Here is a 24,525-nt window from a genome sequence, read left to right as displayed (position 1 = left end):
TAGAATACAACCTGCTCTGCTACTGGGGGTAGCAGAGCAGGGGGGGTTGTTCTTTTTTTAAACTGATTTGGCTACCTCGGGTCTTAGGTGCAGCACCCAGACTTTCTAGTTGGGGTGTGCGAGCTCAGTACTTGTGGCACGTGGGCTTAGTTGCCCCAAGGCCTGTGGGATCTTAGGTCTGCGACCAGGGATCAAACCTGCATCATCCCCTGCCTTCCAAGGCGGATTCTTAGCCACTGGCCCACCAGAGAAGTTCTTGGACTTAGAGTTTAAGACACTTTTGGAGGATTTGCAATTAGCCCAAAACATGGTATACATTGGTGAAAATCTAAATGGCACCCACACTAGTCCCCCACATTTTTTTTGTTTGTTTTTCGGGCCATGGCACACGACTTCCAGGACCTCAGTTCACCGACCACGGAGTGAACCTGGGCCCGTGGCAGTGAAGGTGTGGAGTCCAGATTGCCAGAGAATTCCCAAGTCCTCCATTTTTTGAACAGAAAGGCATGACTTGTTTCATCGTGCTTTACTTTACAGGTTGTATGTTTTTTACAAACTGAAGACTTGTGCCACCATTCTTTTCTCAGCAGCGTTTGCTGATTTTGTGTCTCTGTGTTACATTATGGTAATTCTCGCAGCATTTCAGGCTTTTTCATTATTACTGTATCTGTTATGCTGACTTCTTATCAGTCATCTTTTATGTTACTGTTACATGGCTCAGATGACGATTAGCATTTTTTAGTAATAAATGTTCTTAAGTAAAATCTGCACATTTTTTGGACGTAATGCTCTCGTACAACTTGATAGACTGTGATCTAGTGTAAACATAACTTTTATATGCACTGGGAAACGACAAAAACTTGTGTGACTCGCTTGATTGTAATACTTGCGTTTTTTGTGGTGGTTTGGAATTAAACTTGCAGTCTCTCTGAGGTATGTCTGTACATCCTTTACGAGTGTATAATTTAACAGCACGATTTCCCAGGGCAGCTTTGCAAAACAGGAGAAAGGAATTTTAAAGGCTGTCAGGTGCCTTTGCCATCTGTGGCTTCATATTTGGGTAACAATATTTGTGTTTTGCCAACAGATGTGCAGCTTAAAGTACTCAGGAGAATGGCCTTTGAAGAGGCAGATCCTGCCCCCCCAGCTGCTGGGCCTGGGGGCCTGACTGCCCCTCCCTTGGGCCCCGAGCGACCCCTACAGACATCTGGTGCAGGCCCTGTAGCCAGAAGGGACGACTGTGTCTGGCATGTTGCTTTTCCCAGCGGGTCATGAACTTCTGGAGCAGAGACCCCACGTGACTCCTCAGGGCTTTCCCCTGCAGACTCCAGCGCCCAGCATGAGTGACCAGTGGCACCCTCCCTGGGTCTCCTGGGAACCGTAAGGGACAGTCTTTCTGGCTCACCATGCAGCTTTGGGGCACACGTTTGTGTGTGCCTGCTCCCTGGACCTGGTGTCTCAGCTCACTCTGCAGGCTTGGACTGCTCCTTTACCTGCCTGGTGGCTCTGGTTTGGGAGGGCAGGATGCTCTGGCTAATCAACCTTTCTGAGTCTCAGCAATTCAAACCCTTGTTTTTGTCCTGGATGGATTACAACACCCACTACTATGAAGAAAAGAAAAGGAATCTGGTATTGTAGGAGGTGGTATGTGGTGTCGTTAATTGTTTGATTTTTAAGCTTTTTTTTTTATTTTGCAGTGAGTTCTTTGAATAAATAATTGCGAGAGCTTATCACATAGAAGGCATATGTGTTATCCTTGGTACATTCTGAATTATCTGGATTTATTTTTGTCTCTTGAATTCATTTATACACAATTCAAAGGCTGCCTCTTTAGCCTACAGAAATAGGAAGAAAGAAGCTCAGAATTAATTGCATTTTCCAGTAGCTTGAGTCATAGTGATTATGATAACTTGGTGAAAAAGCTGTGTAGCAGGTAAACTTCACATATGATTTATCATGAATACTTTTTGTATTTGTTTACTTCTAAGTATTCGATACCTTTTTTGTGTTAAAAGAATCTCCTACTCTTTGTATCTTGGGTTTGAAGCAGGTGAATCCTAGCTTCTACTTTATTTTTTTTCCTATCTTCTACTTTAAAAAGCCTAAAGGTTGAGTTGGAGGCTTGTGGTGTCCCCTTGTGTGCCCTGAAGTCTAGAGGGAGGCTGTCCATGGCTACTGTTGTGGCTCCATAAGTATCTGGAATCCAGGGCCCCTCAGTCTTTTTCCTCCATCACCCTGTACAGATGACTTCCACCCTCAAGTTTGCCCATGGTCACAAGATGGCAGTTGCAGCTCTAGCCATTGCATCTTGCTTCCCAGGGAAGGAGGAGGAAGGCATGGGGGAAAGGGAAAAGGAAATTTCTGGCACACCCTCCAGTCCCATTCAGTAGTTTCCATTTCCATCTCTGTGTCCCTCTTTTTTTTTCCTGAGGAAGAATCAGTAGCTTCAGTAACAGTTGTTTCTTTCTCACTCATGGGTTTGGGTGGGATTCAGATCTGTTCTCAAGCCTGTTGTTCCACAGCCCAAGAGGGAGAAGCAACTGCCAGGGATGGTCTCTTCTTAAGCCAATGTCAGGAGCCCAGGAGGAGTGAATGGTCACACAAAGGCCTTTTAAAGTCTCTTCCTAATCAATATTGTGAAAATGACTATACTACCCAAAGCAGTCTACAGATTTAATGCAATCCCAGCAAACTACCAATGGTATTTTCCACAGACAACAGCAAAAAAATTCACCATTCATATGAAACACAAAACACCCCAAATAGCCAAAGCAATCTTGAGAAAGAAAGGAGCTGGAGGAATCAACCTTCCTAACTTCATACTATCCTACAAGGCTACAGTCATGGAGACAGTATGGTACTGGCACAAAAAGAGAAATACAGACCCAGTGGAACAAGATAGAAAGCCCAGAGATACACCCACACACCTGTGAACACCTTACCTTTGACAAAGGAGGCAAGAATCTACAATGGAGAAAAGACAGCCTCTTCAATAAGTGGTGCTGGGAAAATTGGACAGCCACATGTAAAAGAATGAAACTGGAACCAACTTCCTAATAACCTTTCACAAAAATAAACTCGAGATGTATTAAAAACCTAACTGTAAGGGCAGAAGCTATAAAGCTCTTAGAGGAAAACATAGGCAGTACACTCATTGACAGAAACACAGCAAGATCCTCTTTGACCCCCCTCCTAGAGTGATGGAAATAAAAATAAACAAATGGGACCTAATTAAACTTAAAACGTCTTGCACAGCAAAACTGTAAGCAGGGTAAAAAGACAACACTCAGAATATGAGAAAATAATAGCAAATGAAACAACTGACAAAGGGTTAATGTCCAAAATATATAAGCAGTTCATACAGCTCAGTGTCAGAAAAACAAACAAGCCAGTCAAAATATGGGCAGAAGGAGGACTTCCCTTGTGGCCCAGTGGCTAAGACTCCATGCTTCAGTGCAGGGGGTCTAGGTTCAATATCTGGTTAGGAAAAAGTGTGAAAGTGTTAGTCACTCAGTCGTGTCTGCCTCCTTGCGACCCCATGGACCAGATCCCACCAGACTGCTCTGTCCATGGGATTCTCCAGGCAAGAATTCTGGAGTGGGTTGCCGTTTCCTTCTCCAGGGAATTGTCCCAACCCAGGAATTGAACCCAGGTCTCCTGCATTGTAGGCAAATTCAGGGAACTAGAACCCATATGCCGCAACTAAGACCCAGTGCAGACAAATAAATAAATTTAGTTTAAATGGGCAGAAGACCTAAACAGACATTTCTCCAAAGAAGACAGACAGATGGCCAGTAAACATGAAAAGATGGTTAACGTCACTAATATAGAAATGCAGATTGAAACTACAGTGAGGTATCACCTCACACCAGTCAGAATGGCCATCATCCAGAAATGTGTACAAACAATAAACGCTGGAGAGGAAGTGGAGAAAGGGGAACCCTCTTGCACTTTTGGTGGGAATGTAAATCGATAGAGCCACTATGGAGAACAGTACAGAGAGTCCTTTAAAAAAAACTAGGAATAAAACTACCAGCAATCCCACCACTGGGCATATACCCTGAGAAAACCATAATTGAAAAAGACACATGTACCCCAGTGTTCATCACAGCAGTATTTACAATAGCCAGGACATGGAAGCAACCTAGATGTCCATTGACAGATGAGTGGATAAAAAAGCTTTGGTACATATATACAGTGGAATATTACTCAGCCATGAAAAATAATGCATTTGAGTCAGTTCTGTCTGATGAAGTCGATGGACCTAGAGCCTGAAGTATGTCAGAAAGAGAAAGACAGAGTTTGTATATTAACGCATATATATGGAGTCTAGAAAAAAAGTGCTAATGAAGTATCTGCAGGGGAGGAATGGAGACGTAGACATAGAGAACAGACTTGTGAACACAGTGGGAGAAGGAGAGAGTGGGATGAATGGAGAAAGCATCACCATATATGCACTACCGTGTGTAAAATAGATAACTGGTGAGAAGTTGCTGTATGACACAGGGAGCCCCTCCTGATGCTCTGAGATGATCTCGAGGGGTGGGTGGGACGGGTGGAGAGGAAGGAGGCTCAAGAGGAGAGTGGGATATGTATTATCACGGTTGGTTGTCGTATGGCGGAAACCAACACAACCCTGTGATTTGCCTCCAAGTAACTAAGAAAAATGAAGTCTCTGCCTCCTGAGTCCTGTCGGTGAAGCCAAGTGTGTATGAGCACGTGCAGAGCCCGTTGGCAGGGAGGTGTGCTCTGCCCACAGTCCACTGGGCGAGAGCAGGAGATTCAAACAGGCATCATGTTCTGCTATGTTCTCTTCTCTCCCAGGACGCCGTCCCAGCTCTTTAAGAAGCGGGGAGATAGCTTTCTTTAGCAGAGCACAGGGTCCTGTGAGGAGAGCAGACAGAGGACCTGGGTGTTGGGGGCCAGCTGGCAGTGCCTGCCGAGGGGGACAGATAATTCCTTTCCCTTGGTCTTCCGAAGCTCGGGGGTGGCCCTGAGACCCAGCCTTGGCCAAACCCATTCTGCCCTCCAGGACTCTGATTTTTGAATCTTAGTTCCCTGACCAGGGATTGAACCTGGGCCTTCAGCAGTGAAAGCCTGGATTCCTAAGCCCTGGACCACCAAGGACCTCACCGACGTGACCTCTTGTCTTCGAAGAGACTCAGACTCGCGAAAGACAGTGAGAAAGAAGTCATGGTAACAGCCCGTGCAGCGGGAAGGCAGTGACTGATGTCTGATGATGGAGTCGTGGTGCTGCCCAGGGTGGAGGTCCAGACCAGGTGGTCCCCGCAATAACACCTGGGCTGTGTTTTCAGTCAGGCAGCTGCTGCCGGGGGCTGAGTTTTCTAGTCTTCTCTGCATTTCCAGCTTCTTCTGCAGAACTCATTTGAGACTGGAGCTAGCTAGAGGTGGTTTCTGTTGCTTACAACTGGTACCTTGACACTTTCAGTTTTATCTTGAGTAGGCTGGATAAACAGGGGCTTTTGGAGCCATGTCACTTTCGGATTAAATCCCAGCTCACTCACCTACTAGCTCTCAGGTTCCATTTTCCTCCTCGAGCCTCAGTGTTACGTTTATTTAAATTCTGCTTCTGTGACGACAGCTGAGCCTTCACTGATATTGGGTGTAAAGCAGTGACTGGGAAAGTATCCTGGCCTGAGCTTTTTGATGGACTGTGTATCATTTGGGTAGTGGGTTAACAACCCAGGAGTACTATGAATAGCTCTATGAATAGTACTATGAACGGGCCCCTCTGGGCAGGGAGTGAGAAAGGACTGGAAGCCCTGTGGGGGCTCACTGTTAGCAGGCTGTTGGCAGACCCTGGCCTCTGGCAAAGCACAGTGGTACTTGACAACCAGAGGCTGCTTTCTGAACGGAGGGATGGTGCAGTGCAATTTCTTGGGATCCTGGCAAGTCGAAAGTCTTTGAAGAAAACAGTTAAGCCGCAGCTCACCCTCCAATGAATCTTCCTAGGGTTAATGCCTCCCACTGGGCAGTGGGAGCAGTGATCATCATGAGTGCCCCGGGACCAACTGTTAAATTTCTTTCTCATTCTAGACTTGAGTGTGACAATTCTTATTGCTAACTTAGTACCAGTCCACTCATGAGCAAAAACTATGAACAGGAAGCTTTTAAAGAAGAGAGACAGGTGGCCAATGAAGATAGGAAAAGAGTTCTGCCTTGGTGATAATTAGAGACACGCATGGAAACAAGCACATGCCATTTTTACCTACCAGATTCGTAAAGATTCAAAGGCTGGGTAGAAAGAAAAGACCTAGTGCCAGCAAATGTTGGGCTCGGCTCCACTCCATCTCTGTCAGCCCAGGTTGGCCTGCACATGTGGTCAGGTGCATGCCTTGCCTCTGGATGTATTTGGATCCACTATCGAGCAGGCAGCCTACACACATGGTTCACAACTCAGGAAGTGGGAGCTCTCTGGTGATGCTTGGTCTCTCAGTGTCCCTGCCACCACCTGGGCCCCTCTGCAGGGAATGACTGTCTCCAGGGGCTTCTTTGTGTCCTTTGAGGTGTTCTATACACAGACACGTATTTTTAAACCTACATTGATTTCCCTGCACCTGCTTGGGTCATCGTAGCTAAGGTGTAGTTTTGCCCATTTTGTCTACATTCCTAAGTTCACTAGCAAGAAGCTGTGCTTAGCTTTTCATCAACCTCTGCAACATCCATATTTGTCTCCTTTTTCCTTCTGCTATTGTTGTTTTGTTCCTTTTCTTTTTCCTTAGTAACCTGTGGGTTTTACTGGTCTTTGAAAAAGTGAACTTGTGGGCTTTGTTGTCCTATTTGACTTGTATATCTACTTTCCAGTCCATTGAGTGGTGTAAAATTTTATTCTATCTTCTACTTTCTTGCAGTACAGTCTCTAGTTTTCTTTTTCTCACTTGTTAAGCCTAAACTTAGCTCATTGGTTTTCAGCTTTTCTAACATAAGCATTTAAAGCTGATCCTCAAACAATTTCAGCTGCATTGAGCCAGTTTCAGTGTATCGCATCTCTACTGAAAGTCAGCTTGAAGGGTTTTTTCAAAAATTTCCTCTTATGATTTCTCTTTGACCCACAAATCATTTAGAAATATGTGTGTGTGTGTGTGTGTTTTAATTTCCAAATACATGGCTTTGTGGGTTTTTTCCTAGTTGCTATTTTTAAAAATCCAGTTCTGGCTGAATGGCACCATGCTCCAAGACTGTGATCTCTGGGGCGTCCACCTCATGGCTTGTGGAGAAGTGCAGGACCGGATGAGCATGGGCTGTTGGTGGGGAACAGAAGCCAGAGGAAGCTCGTCTCCTTCATCTCGTCCATTATGAAAGTGTCCTCTCTTCTTACTGTTGTTCTACTTTTGTTCACTACTGGGGAGCATGTGTCACAAAGTCCAGTTTGCTTATTTTACCTTTATTATTTAAGACCAAATTTTAAGCTTTAGAAACTGTTTTGTCTTCCTGGTAAATCAAGCTGTTTGGTGTTACGAAGTGAACCTCTTGGTAATTAGTAGTGCTTTTGCCGTGGCTGTTGCTTCATCTGATAGTAATGGTGCTACACCACCTGTGTTTTCGGTCAGCACAGCTGCATTGAATTTTCCTCCTTTTTGTGTCTTTATGGATTAGATAGATGTAGCTCATGAAAATGGCAAATAGCTGGATTAAAAAAACTTCATTCTGTCTGTTACATCCATTAACATCTGTTTAATTACTAATGAATTTAGATTTGTCTATACCATTTTATTTTGTGCGTTCTGTTTTTCCCACATTTCCTGTTTTTTGTTTTTTTTTTTCCTCCTTTCTTGCCTTCGGCTGGATTAAGTTGGGTTTTTTTTATCATCTTAAGATACACGTAACATAAACTTTACCATCTCCCCATTTGTAAACCGCTGCACCACCATCTCTGCGAATGAGTTTTAGTTGGTGTCAGGCAGTGTACATAGTGCCATACTCTGCTTTCCCCTTTACCATTTAACAACAGAACTTAAGCATCTCTTGTTATGAACTAAAGTGTGTGTGTCCCCACAGATTCGTATGTTGATGCCCTAACCCTCAATGGGAGGATGTTTGGAGTGGGGCCTTTGGGAGGTGACTAGGATTAGATGAGGTCATGAGGCTGGGACCCACTGGGATCAGTGCCTTTATAAGATGAGACACCACAGAGCCCATTCTCTGCCATTTGCCATGAGGTGGACACAGTGAGAAAGCAGCCATCTGCAAACCAGGAAAAGGGCCCTCAGCAAGGAATCTCCCAGAACCTCGATCTTGGACTTCTGCATCCAGAACTGTGAGCAGTAAATTTCTGTTGTTCAAGCCACTCAGTCTGTGGTATTTCACATGGCAGCCTGAGCTGAAATACTTTTGTTAAGAAAAACAGGGAACATCCCTTGCAAGCTCACTTAGATTCCATCACAAATGTAGCAAATCTTTCTCGGCTCCCTGTCCCTTACCTCTGGATGCTTTGCTGCTTCTCCATGTGAGGCTTTCCACAAGAGTAGTTTCTGTTCCTAAGCTTCATGTCCCCCTTGGTCAGGTCCTGGGATCACATCCGCACTGAGTCCTTTCACTCCACACACACACACAAACTGGGGCGGTGGGGGGGGGTGGTTCTAGATCAGCTGCTGTCTGCCTGCCTGACCAGGATCCACTCCTGGAATCTTCCCACTGGGCCCACACTGGGCTGGTCCCTAACCTGTGCTCTCCAAATGAGAACATACCAGGCTCAGCATGTATCTTAGTAGCCTCTCCATGGCCTGTGAAAATTTGCATTTCCTTCTGGCAGCTCTTCGCTGGCAGAAAGGGGCGTTCAACCAGATCATGCCCTTTGGCTCTTGTCTCTTCATCCCCTCCTGCTTCCCTGGGCTCTGTGGCCTTCTCGCCCAGTATCCTATGTGATTATTCAGTTGTCTGTTGCTGCACGTGTCTCCTATCAGGTGAAGCCACTGGGGGTGGGGGCTGCATCTTCTTGCCTACCACAGCCTCCCCTGGCGTCCTTGGGGTGGTATGTGTTCCTCTTCTTGTCTGTGAGTGACCTTCTTGAGTCGTCAGAGCTCTGGGAAGAAGGCAGTTAGCAGCAAGGGATATAGCTCTTTGTTTTACCCCTCGAGCTGAGACATTTCAGTAGATTTTTCTGCATTCCCATACGTACAGAGTCAGTCTTCCTCAGCCTTCAGGTGCACGTGAAACACTGGAACCGGAAACAGCTCGGGTACGCTCAAGTGCCCCAGACTTCTTGTCCCACCAAAGACCCATTTCAGAGGTGTGGTTCTCTCAGCTGGACCAGCTTGGTCGTGGGGAGCTGTGTGTTTGAGCAGAGTAGTCTCTGTGAGTGTAGCCAAGTCTGAGTGTGTCTCTGGGAAAGAAACTGAAGTGGAATTGGGTGTTATCAACACACACCTGTCTCTGTTAGCTCCAGGAAGCTCTGTCTTCCAGAAGAGGGTCCCACGAATCCTAGAGGCGTTTTCAGAGATCTAAAGTTGGCTGAGCAAGTTCTCCGGCACCCAAGTGCTGTTCCATCCCCTCCTGCCTCAGTGGCAGTCACCTCAGGAGCCTCAGGTCACCTGCAGATCAGTCCACAGGTGAACCTTGGGGTTTCAGCTGACATCCCATTAAGTGGCGAGAGAGCACTGAAAATGAGTATGAACGAAATCGAACTTGTTTTTCCTTGTGTGAGAGAAAGGTTCACGGGGTGGGTGTGTGTGTGAGAGAGAGAAAGGCTTACAGGGTGGGTGGGTATGTGTGTGTGTGAGAGAGAGAAAGGCTTACAGGGTATGTGTGTGTGTGTAAGACTCACAGGGTGTGTGTGTGTGTGAGGCTTACAGGGTGTGTGTGTAAGAGAGAGAGCTTACAGGGTGGGTGGATGGGTGGGTGTGTGAGGGAGAGAAAGGCTCACAGTGTGTGTATGTGAAAGAGAGAGAAAGGCTTACAGGGTGTGTGTGTGTGCATATGTAAGGCTCACAGGGTACGTGTGTGTGTGTATAAGGCTCACATGTGTGTGCGTGTGTGTTCATCAGATTTTACTGTGTGTGTGTGTGTGTTTGCTCACAGGGTGTGTGTGTGTAAGGCTCACAGGGTGTGTGTGTGTGTGTGCATGTGTGTGTATGTTCAGCAGATTGGACCACGCAAAGGCACATAGGGTCCTGGCCCTTTTTTCTCCCTTCCCTTCTCCTCATCCCACTGCCCGCCCTCCCACTCCGCCCCCCACTCCAGAAAGAAGGTGGATCGACCAGAAGGCGGGCAGGTGAGACCCCAGGTTGTCCGGTCTCTGTTGTGGTGGAAGGCAGCCCCTGTCCCACCATCTGGGAACGGGCCTTGCCAGCTCTGCTCCGCTCTTTCTCTCTCCCACCTCTCTGCCCTTGCCTCCCTGCCGCCCCGGCCTGGTTCAAGCCTTCCAGCTCTCCCTAACATCTCTCCTGGCCCCACGGGGTCTAGTGTCAGACCTCACTCCACTGCTGGACCCCCAGAGTGGGGCCCCATCCTCTGCTGGCATCATGGCCCCTCATCTGATTCCTGCCTCTTTCAGCCATGTTTTTCCAGCCATGAAGAGCTGCACTTAGCTGCCTGGCCTTTGTCCGAGCTCCCCTGCTGCCCCTCCTCCTCTGCCAGGTGCTCGAAGATGTGAAGACATGCCCCCTTGGGGTCAGATCTCTCCTCTCGAGCTATAGCTTCCTGCAGGTCCCTCCCCGCCGGAGGACAGTGTTGACTGTCTCACCCCGCACACCCTTGGCAGGAAGAGGAGCAGAAGTGTGTCCCCCACAGTCATGAGCCACTCTATGAGGAACATCGGCTGTGATGCTTGAACTCCTTAAGTCCCCATGGCAAGCCTGCTTGCCCTCTGGACACCCCCCTCCATCGAGAACTTGGTGCCAGGCTCACAGGCTTTGTCTGGCTGTTCCCAACCATCTCATCCCACAGATAACTTAAGCAGGCATGTAGTAGGCTCAGATGGTAAAGAAGCTGCCTGCAGTGCAGGAGACCTGGGTTTGATCCCTGGGTCGGGAAGACCCCCTGGAGGAGGGCATGGCAACCCACTTCAATATTCTGGCCTGGAGAATTCCATGGACAGGGGAGCCTGGCGGGCTGTAGTCCACGGGGCTGCCAAGAGTTGGACACGACTGAGTGACTAACAGTAACAGAGGGTCCTCCTGGTGCTTGGCTCCCAACTTTTGATCATCTCCAGTGACCTCAGCCACCCACCACCAAGGTCACAGTCTGCACTTCATCATGTCCCTGGAGATTGCCCCACCCTTGGAGCGCTAGGACACAGCTCCCCTGGTGACAAAGACTTCCTGGAATCTGTCCGTTTTCCCTCCTTTCGTGAATCCTGCCCATCACTGTACAAACGTCTTTTCCAATTTCCCAGCTTCAACAAGCACTCCAGCCTTAGCTTCTTCCCAGTTCTCTGTTCCCTCTTTGCCTAAGCTTTTCATGACTTGTCTACTGAATATTCCCCTTTCCCACCTCCCAGTTTTGCTCCGCCCCTAGTGGATGTTTGCCTTACCTGGGCCAGTGGGGATTCCTCCCAACAAGCTTGTTCTCTCCTGGAATCCTCTTCCTGCATCTCTTCAGGGGTCCCACCCTAACCCTAACTCTCTACTGGTGCAGAGTCACTGGCTTCATTTGGTTTTCTTACTTCACATCTGAGCCGCCCCATCTTAGGAGTTTGATGAGAGACTGTGACTGGAGTCACTGAAAATGCTCTTTGATTCTTTTTCATAGTTGCCCTTTCTGCTTGAACCACGGTTGGTACACTACATCTCATGGTCAAATCTGGCCCACCTCCTGTTTTTGTAAAGAAAATTTTCTTGCAGCCCAGCCCTCCTCCTTCCCGTATGCATTGTCTGAGGCTACTCTCCCACTTCACTGGCAAGTTGAGTGCCTCCTGTAAAGCAAAAAATGCTTGCTGTGTGGCCCTTGGCAGAGAAAAATGCCCTAAGCCCTGCACGGAGGTATGGCCATGTGTCGCTGGCTGGCTCATCAGACCCCACCCCTCCCCAAGGGAGCAGGGCCAGCTCCCCGGCCACAGTGGCTGCTCTGCTGTGGCCAGTGCTGCCCTCTGCAGGGTGGCAGATGCAGTGCTATCTGCCCTGCACCACCTTGGCAGCAGAATTTGGAATATTGTTCCCGGCTAACTAGATTCAAACCTGTTTCTCCCGCCCTCTGGCCCACCTAATAGGCTTTCATTCCCCCCAGTTTTTGTTACTGGGGTAAAATACACTTGAAAAAAAATTACCGTTGAAGTGTAAAGAAAGAAAGAGAAGTCGCTCAGGCATGCCCGACTCTTTGCGACCCCATGGACTGTAGCCTACCAGGCTCCTCTGTCCATGGAATTTTTCAGGCAAGAGTACTGGAGTGGCTGGCCATTTCCTTCTCCAGGGGATTTTCCTGACCCAAGGATCGAACCCAGGTCTCCTGCATTGCAGGCAGATGCTTTACCATCTGAGCCACCATGGAAGCCCCCATTTAAGTGTACAGTTCTGTTGTATTAAGTATATTCATACTGTACAAACATTACCACCTTCCATCTTCCAGGAGCTGTTTAATCCAGTCATGTTCTGCATAAATCAGCTTGAGTTGGTCTCTGTTGCTTACCACCAATAATCTGGACAGATCCACCTGATTGTCTTTCTTCTGCCTCGCTCCTCTTTGTCTCCTTTGCTGACTCTTTCTCCTTGTCACAGGGCCAGATAACGGGAGGGAGATTGTCCACACTCATATCTAAGGGACCCTTACTTGCTCACTGGCCTCTTCAGACCTCCGTGCTGAGGACTACCACATCTCTGTCTCTAGCCTCAAGCCCTCGAAGGTGAAATGCCTCAACATGGAAAACGTAAAATACAGAAGTCAGAGTCCTGGATCTCCAGCACTGCACTGGCACACACATGCCCTCCCCTGATGGCACCTAGACCAACCACAGTGTCCCCTGCTTAGACTCTGCAGTAGCCCCCACAGTAATCAAGGGGGTGACCATGCAGATCCACAGAAGGAGTGCAGTCTGCAGGCCACCCCCAGCTGCCAGCCCCTTTGGGCTTGGCCTTGGCATTTGTCTCAGCTGTGAGAGCTTCCTTACCCAGTCAGGCTGATCCCAGGGCCGTGGGTGGGTGATGGAGGGAGAGGGTACCAAACCCCTGCCCTGCCATCACTGCCCAAGGCTCCAGAAAGCTCTGGAGCCTGCATTGCACTTCAACTTCTTCCCCCGCCCCGGTCTGCTTGCTCTTCCTTCTGTGCATGGGTGTCAGTCCCTAAGAAACATGTAGCATCCCACACTGTGAGTGCACCTGCAGCACCTCGTGTCTCCCTTCCACTCATCCTGCCCCACACTCTGTCTTCCATGAATGACGAGCCTCTTCAGACTGTTCATCTGATCATGTCACTCCTCTGAGAAAACCCTCTGAGGGCTTCTCATCCCTCACAGAATAAAATCTCATCTATTCCTGGACAGGCAGCCTATATCATGCTCAGGGCTTAGAAGAGCCATGCTTGGTTTAATGCTCCACTGCGACCAGCTCCAAAGTCTCCATTTTTGAAGAAGTCCTGCATTCTTATTTGATACTGGGTCCTGCAAACGAGGTAGCCAGGCCTGCCTCATGTTGAGCTCCTTTTCTCTGCCTTGCTCACTTGGCTCCAGCCCATCATTCTTGCGTTTCCTGGAATGTGCCAGATTGTTCCTGGAGTTGGGGCCTTGGCTCTTCCTAGTCCCTAAACCTGGACCCCTCTTTACATGATCCCTTGAGGCCCTGAAGAATTCTTAATCCTTTATGTTCAGGACATTGACCACCATCCCTCTCACTGATGGGTTTTTTTTTTTTTAATTTCTTTTTTTTGGAAGCATGGTGTGTTACTTCAGCCTGCAGATGCAGCTCACCTTTGTCTCAGGTTAGTTCTCTTATATATCTTTGATGGTGTCTATGTGCCATTTGGGGTTCCCTACTGCAGGGACACGAATTATCCTTATGTTGGATTATCTTTGTCTCTCTTCCAATGCTGTTAGCGTCACTCTAATTGCTTTTGCTTTTTATCTCTTTCATCTGCATGCAGTGTTTGTCTGACTGAATTTTCAGCTATGCATATTCTGTTTCTGGCTGTTTTTAAATGTATTTATTAGTTCCGTAATGGTGCATCTTGGTCTGTAATTTGTTTCCCTAGGTTGGGAATTTGCCCTTTCATCTTACTGTGTTTTATCTTCTCATCTTTGAACTCTTATTGAGAACATGTTCTTATAAAATTGTGAGGAATTTCCTTCTCTTCCTTTTGTGTATTTGCTACTTGGTGAAAGTTTGCCTTTCCTGAGCCATCTTCCTCCCTGTCTCTCTTCTCTCTTTTTTTTTAGCTTTTGGCCATAAAATGTTTCTAGAGGTACCATGTGGTTTTTTGTCAACTTGGCTCAGGCTTTGATGGCTCCTTCCAGTTGTTCTGTTGGCTTTGCTACAGAGGGGAGTTCTGACTGTCTCCTCCTGGTCCGCTGGCATGCCCATCTCAGTGCTTTCCCCTCTGGGCTGTCGTGAGCTTGTCTCTTGTGGTCAGAACCAAGTTGCACAACCAGGGGAACTGCAGGCAGGGGGACTCTTCAGCTACATCTGGAGTCACTAGCTTAGGAACAGTGTTCATTGTTTTATGTCACGGCTTGCTCTAGCCCCTTGAAGGACATGCGTGCCATTCCTGGAAGGCGGCACCCCAGGCTCCTGCTGGTTCCCTGAGAGCCGGGTGGCCCCAAGCACAGGTGCCTCCTGCAGGGCTGGCCTGGCCCGCTGGCTACTAGACCTGGGACATACGTGTGCTTGTGCCTGGTTCACACTGTCACCCTGCAGAGACCAGCACACCCCTATAAAGCAATTCTATTCCAATGCAAAAGGAATTTTCAAGAGGGAGAGATGCCTCCCCAGTTCCTCCGTTCCAGCTTAATGGAGGAGAGGTCTCGGGGCTCTCATGAGCTCCCCAAAATGGCTTCCAGGGGTGGAGCAGCCCCGCGGCTATTTTGTTCTCCGGAGCCCTTTCCTCAGCTGCCAGGTTGTGGCATGTGCTGCATGCGACGTTACATCCCTTGCCTTCGCGGAATGAAATCTGCCCTTCTCACTCCTTGCTGTCTGTGTGTTTCCCCATCTTCTCCGGGATCAGGAGAGAGCAGGTCTGTGGGAGGTTGGAAGCCGCCGTTTGGACTGGATGCTCTCATCTGCGGTGACTTGATTGTGTCGTGTGCCTGCTGACGCAGGGTCCCCAGAAGCACGTCCCAGCCCCGCCATCCTCTGTTGTCTTCAGCTCTTCCCAGGTGCGGATTCCAGGCGACTCTCCACCAGCGGGTTAGAAGTCAGTCTTCCATTGTATTTTCTACCCCGTTAGTGCTTGTACACAGGGCCACCGCTGACTTACTGATGTGTGTCTTCTCACTTTTTCTCCGGTCCCCAGAGTTGTTTCAGGGAGCGAGATTGAGTCCCTGCTGGTGACCTACGGAAACTCCGCAGCCTGCTGGCGCCCTTACCCTACAGGCTTCTTGGCTCTTCCATCTGCCATGGGCAGACCGTGCTTTTCAGCCAGCCTGGCTCCAGGTCCCCCTGTTGTGACCTTGAAGATTTCCTTGGGCTCTGCTGGTGGCGGGGGGTGCGGTTCCTGTCCCAGACCCCCCCCCCCCCACCTGGCAGGTCCTTCCTTGGCGTCACTCATGGTGCCTCAGTCATGGGTGTCACCCCTTCTTTTTGTCTTTTGTTGCTCCTTTTCTTCAGCGGCTCCTGTGTCGTCATCAGGAAGCAAGGCTGTTAGACCTGCAGCTGTGGGGTGACCTCCACTAGTGAGAGGAAAACAAATGGTATTGGGAGAAAAACTGCAGCAGGCGAGAGCTGTGGGAGTCTGTTGCTGGGAACCAGAGAGGCAGGCGCGACCTGAGTGTCTGTGCACACGGGCGGTGGGGACCTGAAGCTGGATATTTGGCAAGGGGGCCCCACAGGCCAGCTTTGCCCTGATGAGTGTCCGTCTGTTTGTGGGAGGACTTGACATGAGTAGTCTGCAGCACAAACGTGCACAGGGGCCTGGAGACATGGTGGGAGAGAAGTAGCTAGATGTGAAGGCTGGGAAGAGACAAAGTAACAAAAATGTCAGTCATAAGACTTGAGTTCTGGGTTTCCTCTCATTCTTAGCGCGTTTATCCAGCCCCTCTGCTGGGAACGGTGGGTAGTGAAGCCACCCAGCTTGGCTTTAGTCATGGTCCACAAGTTTACCAGCTTCTCACACAGGACCTGATCCTTCCCACCCCAAGCAAGCCACACCACCTTCCAGAGCTCTCCCCTGGCTCCTGGTATCTCCTCTCTGACAACACTCATCAAAAGCTCTTTAAAAGCTTGTTTGTACCAGGAGAAAGAGAAGAAACGGATGCAGGTAGAAAGCATGTCTTGTTGCCGGAGCGTCCACTATGGAGTGAATTAGGTGGTGACGTGAAACACTCCTCCCTACTCCCAGTGTCCTGGTTGTGACAACTGTGTTCAAAGTTTGCCCCTCCCTGCTGGGCATTCCAGAGTAGAAGCCATTTCTGCCACCCAGCTTTATTCCTATCGAGTTCTAGAACATTTTCATCACCCCTAGAGGAAGCCACATGGAAGACAGCCTGACGTTTCCTCAACAGGTTACACGTGGAATGCCCGTGTGACCCAGAAATTCCACTCTAGGTATAGACCCAAGTGAATCAAAAATATACACCTGTGCAAAAACTTGTACACAAATATCCACAGCAGCTAAAAGGTAGAAGCAACCCGGATGTCTATCAACAGATGAATGGGTGAACACAGCGTGGTGTGTCTATACAGTGGAATGTTATTCAGCATAGAAAGGAAGTTCTAATACATGCCACAACGTGAAAGAACCGTGAACACATTATGCTGAGTGAAAGGAGCCTGTCACAGAAAGCCATATATGATTCCATTTATATGAAAGGTCCAAGCAGATCTATAGAGACATAAAGGAGATTAGTGGTTGCCAGGGGCTTGGGAGTAAAGGGCGCTGGGGAAGTACCTGCTTAGTGGGTGTGAGGTTTCCTCGGTCGGGGGGGCGGGTGACGAAATGTTCTGAAACTAAATAGTGGTGATGCTTGCACAACATTGTGAATGTACTAAGTGCTGCTAATGGTAAATTTTGTATAATGGGTTTTACCACAATTAAAAAAAATTTGATCAAATGCCCTCAGAATATTTAGCCAACAACCTTCAACTTGGCTACATGCCTAGTCATTAAACTTCTTGGACTAAATTCCTTTCTGATTGTCATGGTTACCATGTTCTGGGCTTCGGAGATTTCATTTGGGTCAGCGTGGTCCAGTCCACCATGTGTCCCCATAGGTCCCCACACTCACCTCTTTCTCTTGAATGGGACAGCAGAGCTACTTGGCAGAGCATTGGAAAACCTACCGTAACGATTTAGGGTAATTGGTGAATCGGCTATCATTTTAGTGGGTTCTTAGGAAAATTAAGGTTGAAGTCACATACCATGACATTCACCCATTTAAAGGGTGCAGTGGTATTTAGTACATTTGTAACGTGCATTCTAATGGGAAAGATTGAAGGCAGAAGGAAAAGGGGGTAGCAGAGGATGAGATGGTTAGACAGCATCACCTACTCAATGGACATGAGTTTGAGCAAACTCCGGGGGATAGTGGAGGACAGAGGAGCTTGGCGTGCTGTAGTCCATGGGGTCACAGTCAGGCACGACTTAGGGACTGAACAACAGCAACAAATGTGCAGCCATTGCCTCTATCTAATTTCAGAATATTTGTATCACCCCCCCAAAAAAAATCCCTGTGTTCATTAGGAGTCATTCTCTATTACCTACTACGTCTGGCCCCTGGCAGTGAATATCCTACTTGCAGTCTCTGGATTTTCCTATTTCTGGATATTTCATATACATGAAATCTCATAATATTTGTTCTTTTGTGTCTGGCTTACCTCACTTAGCATTAACAGCTTCAGTTCATGATCCATCCATACTGTACCAGGTGTCAGAGTTTCCTTCTTTTTTTTTTCCTTTTGGCCACCATGGGGCTTGTGGAATCTTTGTTTCCTGAGCAGGGATTGAACTCTGGCTCTTGGCAGTCAGAGCCACTAGTCCTAAGCACTTGACCAGTAGGGAATTCTCGAGTTTCCTTCTTTTTAAAGCTGAATGACATTCCATCATATGGACGGACAACATTTTGTTTCTGCATTTTTATCTGTCCATGGACACTTGGGGTGCTTCTTGGGACCTTCTGGCTGCTGTGATGTGTGCTGTTAGGAACATTGTCATCCACGGACTCTTGTTTGAGTCCCCGTTCTCAACTCTTTGGGGTCCATACCTTGGAGTGGAATCTCTGGGTCATGTGGGAACTCCACATTTATCTTTTTGAGGAACTGCCTGACTATTCTCCACAGTGGCAGTGTTTTCTCAAACTTGCTTATCTTTCCCACATGTGGTGGTCTCGTGCTGTGACAATGAGACTTATCATATGGCACTGACTGCCTTCATTTGGGGAGGGTTCTATCTTTGGGTAGCACAAACTGTGTTTTGTACAGCTTTTCAAAGCATAGTTTCTTGCATCTTCTAAAAACTGGGGTATTAAAAATACACTGAGTTCAGAACAGGGCCACTAAACTTTAGGTCCCACTGCTGAAGCCTTCAAGCAGAACCTCGTCCCTCCTCCTGCTCCACAGAAACCCCTGAGACCATCTTGCAGTGCCAGTTTGATTGCTCTCAGATCTTTAAAGGGGCAAAAGTTGGCGATTCACAGCGCTGATGCCTTGATGATTCGTGCAGAGAAGCCTCCTGGATCCTGAGATGCTGCAGCTCGTACTGGAGGGAGAAAGAATTGGAAGCCCCAAGGAGTGACTCTTCAAGACAGAAGCAGCCTCTGCCTGGAGGCCTGTTCTCACCTCGGATCCCAGACTTTTGACATGGGGAAGTAGCCACCCCCTTGTCCTTCTGGTTTGTGGCTTCGTAGTGATGCTTGGGCTCCTGAACGGACTCCACTGGGTGGCTGACTGGAAATGAAAGGTGCTGAGACACGCATCTCCCGAGATGGGGCTGACGCAAGCGTGACTGAAATTAGGAAATGTCAGGATGTCACTGGGGCCCTGGAAGTGTCCTAGAGCTCACTCTGGGGGGAGCCTGATTCCACTTCAAGGGAAGAATACCTTTTCAGCTGCAGCCTTCACCTGGCTTTGTGGTCTGTCTGTCTTTAATCTGAAATCCTTGGGGGTTGAGTAGTCCCACCTAAGTGGCCGTGGTCTGATCAGTGCAGGTGCCTGATGTCAGTGATTGCACCCCTGGAATTCACAGGAGCCATGGATCCAAAGAGTGCCTGGTACTGTGTCCCAAGGCTGCCTCCCGCATGATTACTGGAGGTTCCTTTCGTTAGGAAAATACAGTCAGTTCTCGCCATCAGACCCCTTGGGATACAGTGATTTGGACTGAAGTCAGGATTCCTGCAACTCTTTTTCCTTTGCTAGATCAAAGCAAGGATTTGATCTAATGTTTTTTTGTTTCACCGGCATAATTAGCAAATGATTTCATTTACACAAGAGCCTCCTCTCAGTCTTTGTAGACGTTTAAGATTTGTGTAGCCCTTATGCTTCAGTGTGATACGTGTATTTCCTCCCCAAATCATGTGTTCTGCTAATCACACATTGAAAAACAGAAGTTATTATGGGAAAAACTGGATTGGGGTAGACCATGAGAAACCTGTGTGATTTGGTAATCAGAGTTCACAAAACCAGTAACCATTATGGTTAAAGGAGCACCAGGGCTCACTGAAGGCTCTGTTGGCATTTGCAAGTGGCATCAACATCAGCTAACTGGTTTTTGCCATGACCCCCAGATTGGTGCCTCCTTCCCTGCATTGCACAGGTTAGTTTTTCCGTTGATATTAAAAGCTGGGTCCTGGGCAAGGCTGCCTTTGGCAGTGATTTTTTTTTTAAACACAGGGAAACATGTCAACACTTTTTCTTTCACACTTGTAGCTGTACCATCTAGAGCATAATGCTATTGAAAACGTTGTGGTGCTTTGAGCCACTAAAAAAGGCACTTCTGCAAGGTTTCCAGTCTTTTCTCTTAATATATTCACGTGAAGTGAAGGCATCTTCTTTAATTGTGAGACAGCTTGGGTGAAATAGCTTCGAAATCTTGGTGTCAGGCAGCACAATTTCCAGTCATGTTGCCGTCACCTCCACCTCTGCGGACATGCTGCCCCTGCTCCCTGGGCAGGCACGCCATCACCCTCCTGAGGCCTGAAGGCTGATTCTGCTCCAAGCATCCATCTGGGGCAGTTGGAGCCCTCGAGGACTTCAGCATCACCTCCCTGGCTGCCTTCAGATTAGTGAGCCAGTCCAGGCTGGCGTGGCGCTCCTGGGTGGCCCATGTCTTCAGTCACCGGCCCTTTTTCTGCCCAAGCCGCAGCCCATTCTGAAGAGTCCATGCCCGCTGCTACGTGGGATGCCCCTCTGTTTCCAGGCCTTTCCTCGTGGCCTCAGGAGGCACTGCTGTCACTGCTTTTCCCTGTCCCCAGCTCTTCTGCTGGCCGGCCGCGGGGCACCTGCCAGAGTCCTAACTGAACAGGACTCCCTTCCTCCCTTCCCAGCCTCTTTAGCCTACGTATTCCTTAGTCTCTGGCCAGTTTGTGCATATTGGTCAACCTTTGTAAGCACTGTCTTCTATAGCATCTTCTGGAAGTCGTTCAGTCCAGCAGTTTTGGTAGTTTAAACCAGAGGAGTCTGCAGGTCTCTCTGCCTCACTTCGGGGAGCCGATCCATGGACCTGCACCCCAAGCATGACCATCCTCTGTGGCCACACACTCTCTGTCGCTGTAGGTATCACTCTTGGCTTTCCTGGGCCCTTGGTGGCTACTCCGGCACCCTCTCCTGCCAATCGCAGGTCCCAGGCGCCCATAGTGAGCATGTCCTGGCTGCCTCTTTGAAGCTGATGGCCAGGGGGGGTCATCGTCCCTTGGCACACGGTTCCTGAGTAGGGGGACGACAGGAAAGAGGACATATGTGCTGTCTGGGGCACTGCAGGGAGCAGGAAAGGCCTCTCAGAAGTCGAGAGCCAGGGTGACACACGGGGCTTACCCCGACTCATTCATTCCTCCAGGAAGGGGCGTCCCAGTGGTGGCAGGATAGAGCTGTTGCTGGGGTCACCCAGGCCCACCTAGTCTGCCTTGCCTGGAGCACTCATCATCAGCCCTGAAGACCTGCTGTGTCTGGCCTGCCTCTGGCCTGGGACAGAGGACAGGGTCACCTTTGGCTACCTCCCCTCATCTGCTCCCCCAAACGGGGAGCACTTGAAGCCTAGAGAGTGAGTCTGGTTCTACCCTGGCCTCCCCGCCCCGAACTGAGGCTGGCTCTGGGCAAGGGCCATCGATGAGCACGTGTCATCTCAGACATGACCTCAGACAGGTGACCTTGTCTGGTTATCTCTGCTTTTCTTTTGACCTATAACACTGAAGAGTTGATCAGGTGGATACCCGCAAGTCTCAAATGGATGAACTTAAGAGCTAGGTGCTCAGTTCTCACGGTCCTCTCCAGGGCGGTGTGTATGCACGTGCACATGCACACAGAGATACAGTCTGATGAAAGGGGGAATGAAAAGAGGACTGTTTGGTTTCTTTGAAACTGTGTTTTAACAAATCCCATAACCCTCATGCTGGGGGGGCCTCAAGTATTTGTCTGGCCTCCCTCCTTCAGGTTACCCTGCCACCGAGCAGGCAGCTGAGCCAGGAGTAACTCACTTGGATTACCTGTTTGGCACCCTTTTTGCCTTCACTTTGCACCCAGCAGAATGGCTTCGAGGCTTCTTTGTGGACTTTTATTTGTTTTCAGTAGCGGTCAGAAAATCTAAGTACCAAACCACCTCTGTGCCTGTCAGTCCACAGAATTGAAAATCACCATATTTTCTTAGTGGCTTCAAGTAATTTCAATTTGAAAGAGCCAGGACGTCATAGATAGTTAAAGGCTGTCTTATTCCCATCTTTGGTGCTATTAAAAACTCATTTTTCGAACACTTAGAAACACGTGAAAGGGCAGATTTTACGTTATGTCTATGTGATCGTAATAAAAATCTTTCAAAGCCCACACAATTCGTTTAGGCCAAGTCACAGTCTGGGCACAGGGGTCTCCCCACTTGGTAGCTGAAGAATTCTCTCCTCCCCTCCTTAAGCTTCTTTTTAGTTGTTCCTTTGTGTTGAAGTGGAGACAGCTTATAATGCGGTGTTAGCTGCTCCTGCAGTTCCTCCTTGCGGGGCTGGCTGTTGCTCCACCCTGCTGCTGGCCCAGGTTTCCCCGTCCTCAGTTGGTGGCACTTGTCCCCATACTGGCCAGCTGTGTTGCTCCACCTCCTGGTCACGTCCCGAGTCCCCACCAGCCTCACCTGGGACCGTGCCTCGAGAGCCCCTGGAGCGGTCTGCCCTGCCCTGGGCATCGCCCCCTGAGGAATTGCCATCCCCTGCCCTAGATCATCAAAGTGACGCTGCTGCAGGGCTGCTGTGTCATGGAATTTAGCAGGCCTCAGAGTCCCCCAGGCCACCTGCTGCTCTCTGGGGTCTCCCGCAGGCTACTCTCCACACAGCAGCTGGAGGAATCCCATCACACCCAGAATCAAACCCGACACAGCTCCATGACCTCCCCTTGAGGCCTCCCTGCTGCCCAGAACCTTCTTCCCCATAAGACCCTTGAGACCCTCCCTCACTTTCTGTCTTTCCCTCCCTCCCCCCCACCCCGACATCACCAAGCAGGTTCTTTTCTTAGCTGAAATCTAAGCAGTTCATGCTTTTGGACCTTCACTTTCCCCAGCACAGGCTGCCCTAGGACCTGAGCCAGCCTGCTTCCCCTCCATGGATGCTAGACGTGTTCTAGTCTCTTCCGTTCTGTCTTCATTTTCTTTTTGGTTATGTAAACTTTTACATGATTCAGAAAATGAAATTCTGGTCCACAAACCTGGCGAGTTTGGGCCCTGTGCCAGTCCTCACCTCAGTCCTGCCTACCCCATGCCGGACCAGTTCCGTGCATTTCTGCCCTCTGCTTCCTAAAGTCTCCTCCATTTCTCCCCTGGAGGGTGGCCTACCGTGGACCGTGAGCCCTCACAGTGGTTCCTGGGGGTCCCACCCCGGGGTTCAGGCTTCCTGGCTCTCCGTAGTGTGCACATGTCAGTGTTGGCCCAGTAGGTCTCGGGCGGTGGCTGTCTGACTTGGCCGCAGTCTTGGGCCAGTGGAAAGAATGTTATCGCCAATTGCATTATGCTCAAATGCAGAATGTTGTTTTGTGTTTCCGTGGGTATGTCTTCCTGGTAAATTTCCAGAAGGGCTGGCCCTAGATGGCATTGACACCCTTGCTGGTACCTAAGGGGCATTCCTGGGGCACGTGGTTCATGCTAAAGCTCATCGTAGTTACAGTATCCGCAAACGCACATGAGGGCTCTGAAGAAGCCAGACTTGGCTATCGGGGCTACGTTTTGCTGTGGCCTGGGACTGTCTGAGTTTCCGACACAGAGCTAAGCCTAAGCTCACCCTCGAGCTCTGCTAGAGACAGCCAGGATAGGTCGGAGGGCAGGGTGTGCTCTTTCCACGCCCTGTCTCCTCAGGCCCAACCTATGAGTTCCTGGTGCGAGCTCACCTCTGGGGACTGAGCCATGTCATTCGAGTCTTAAGGCCAGGGCAGACCATGGTGCCTTGGTGGTGGTCTTCAGGACATGGCCAGCAAGGGAAGTCACTTGGGGTGGGCTGTTGTGAGCCACACGGATCCGGGGGCTCTGAGGATGAGATCTGGAATACAGATGAGTCTGGCTTTTTTCCAGAATGAGCTTCTAAGAGAGGGCTTTGCAGGTGACTGGCTGTGAGCCCACAGTTCTGGTTTCTGGGCCTCCCTGGCCCAGGTGATGCTCTTGCCCTGTTGGCCCAGCCAAGACAGCAGCATGGCCAGACTGATCCTGGAGTCTGGAGCCTCACAGTAACCATTGTCCAAGGAGATGAGGAGGCCCTACCAGGCGGGACCCACACATAGAGGAGGAGCTGGTCTGTCAGCATGGAGGAATGGGGATGCACCCGCCCTGGAATCAGGCACGTCCCAGTGCCAAAGCCTCGCATTGTCAGGAGAGTCTGGTGAGAAAGACTCCCCCAGCAGGGAACTGCTCCTCTTCTTACGTGAGAACCCTGGGCAGCAGTGTCTGGTTGCCCCATCCCACTGTTTAGACAATGCCTTTGTGACTCTTCTCTGTCTAGGGTGTTGGTACCCACCTTGGCTGTCAAGATGAGGAGACTGAGGCACGGGACGTTGAAGTCAGTTGTGCAGATCCATGTTTGGAAATGGCAAAAAGTCATGATTTGGGCTCGGTGTGGCTTACTCCAAATCTGCAGATTTTTCCTCAGCACTGCACTCAGCACCACCTCCCCAGGGGCAGTGTTGGGCTCTTCCCATCATCAAGGTGTACTGTGCGGTTTTCATTGAACACCCGTTTGAGAAAACCCCAAACACAAAAGCTTAGAGTAACACTCAGGCTAGGCCCTGGGAAAGAGGAGCCCCCTCCTTTTTGGTGAGTAGG

The 24,525-nt window shown here is 49.3% G+C and overlaps 1 protein-coding gene across 2 annotated transcripts in view; it reads left to right on the top strand.

Moving 5' to 3' along the window:
- The window catches only part of MECP2 (methyl-CpG binding protein 2), a 59,642-nt gene that overhangs the window by 23,649 nt on the left and 11,468 nt on the right, over nt 1-24,525 (top strand). The gene's annotated exons all lie outside the window — the stretch shown is intronic.

This window comes from Cervus canadensis, chromosome X (assembly GCF_019320065.1).
Source record: "Cervus canadensis isolate Bull #8, Minnesota chromosome X, ASM1932006v1, whole genome shotgun sequence".
Lineage (NCBI taxonomy): Eukaryota > Metazoa > Chordata > Mammalia > Artiodactyla > Cervidae > Cervus > Cervus canadensis.
Note: the sequence above shows the minus strand (reverse complement) of the source record. Positions and strands in the feature narration are given on the sequence as shown.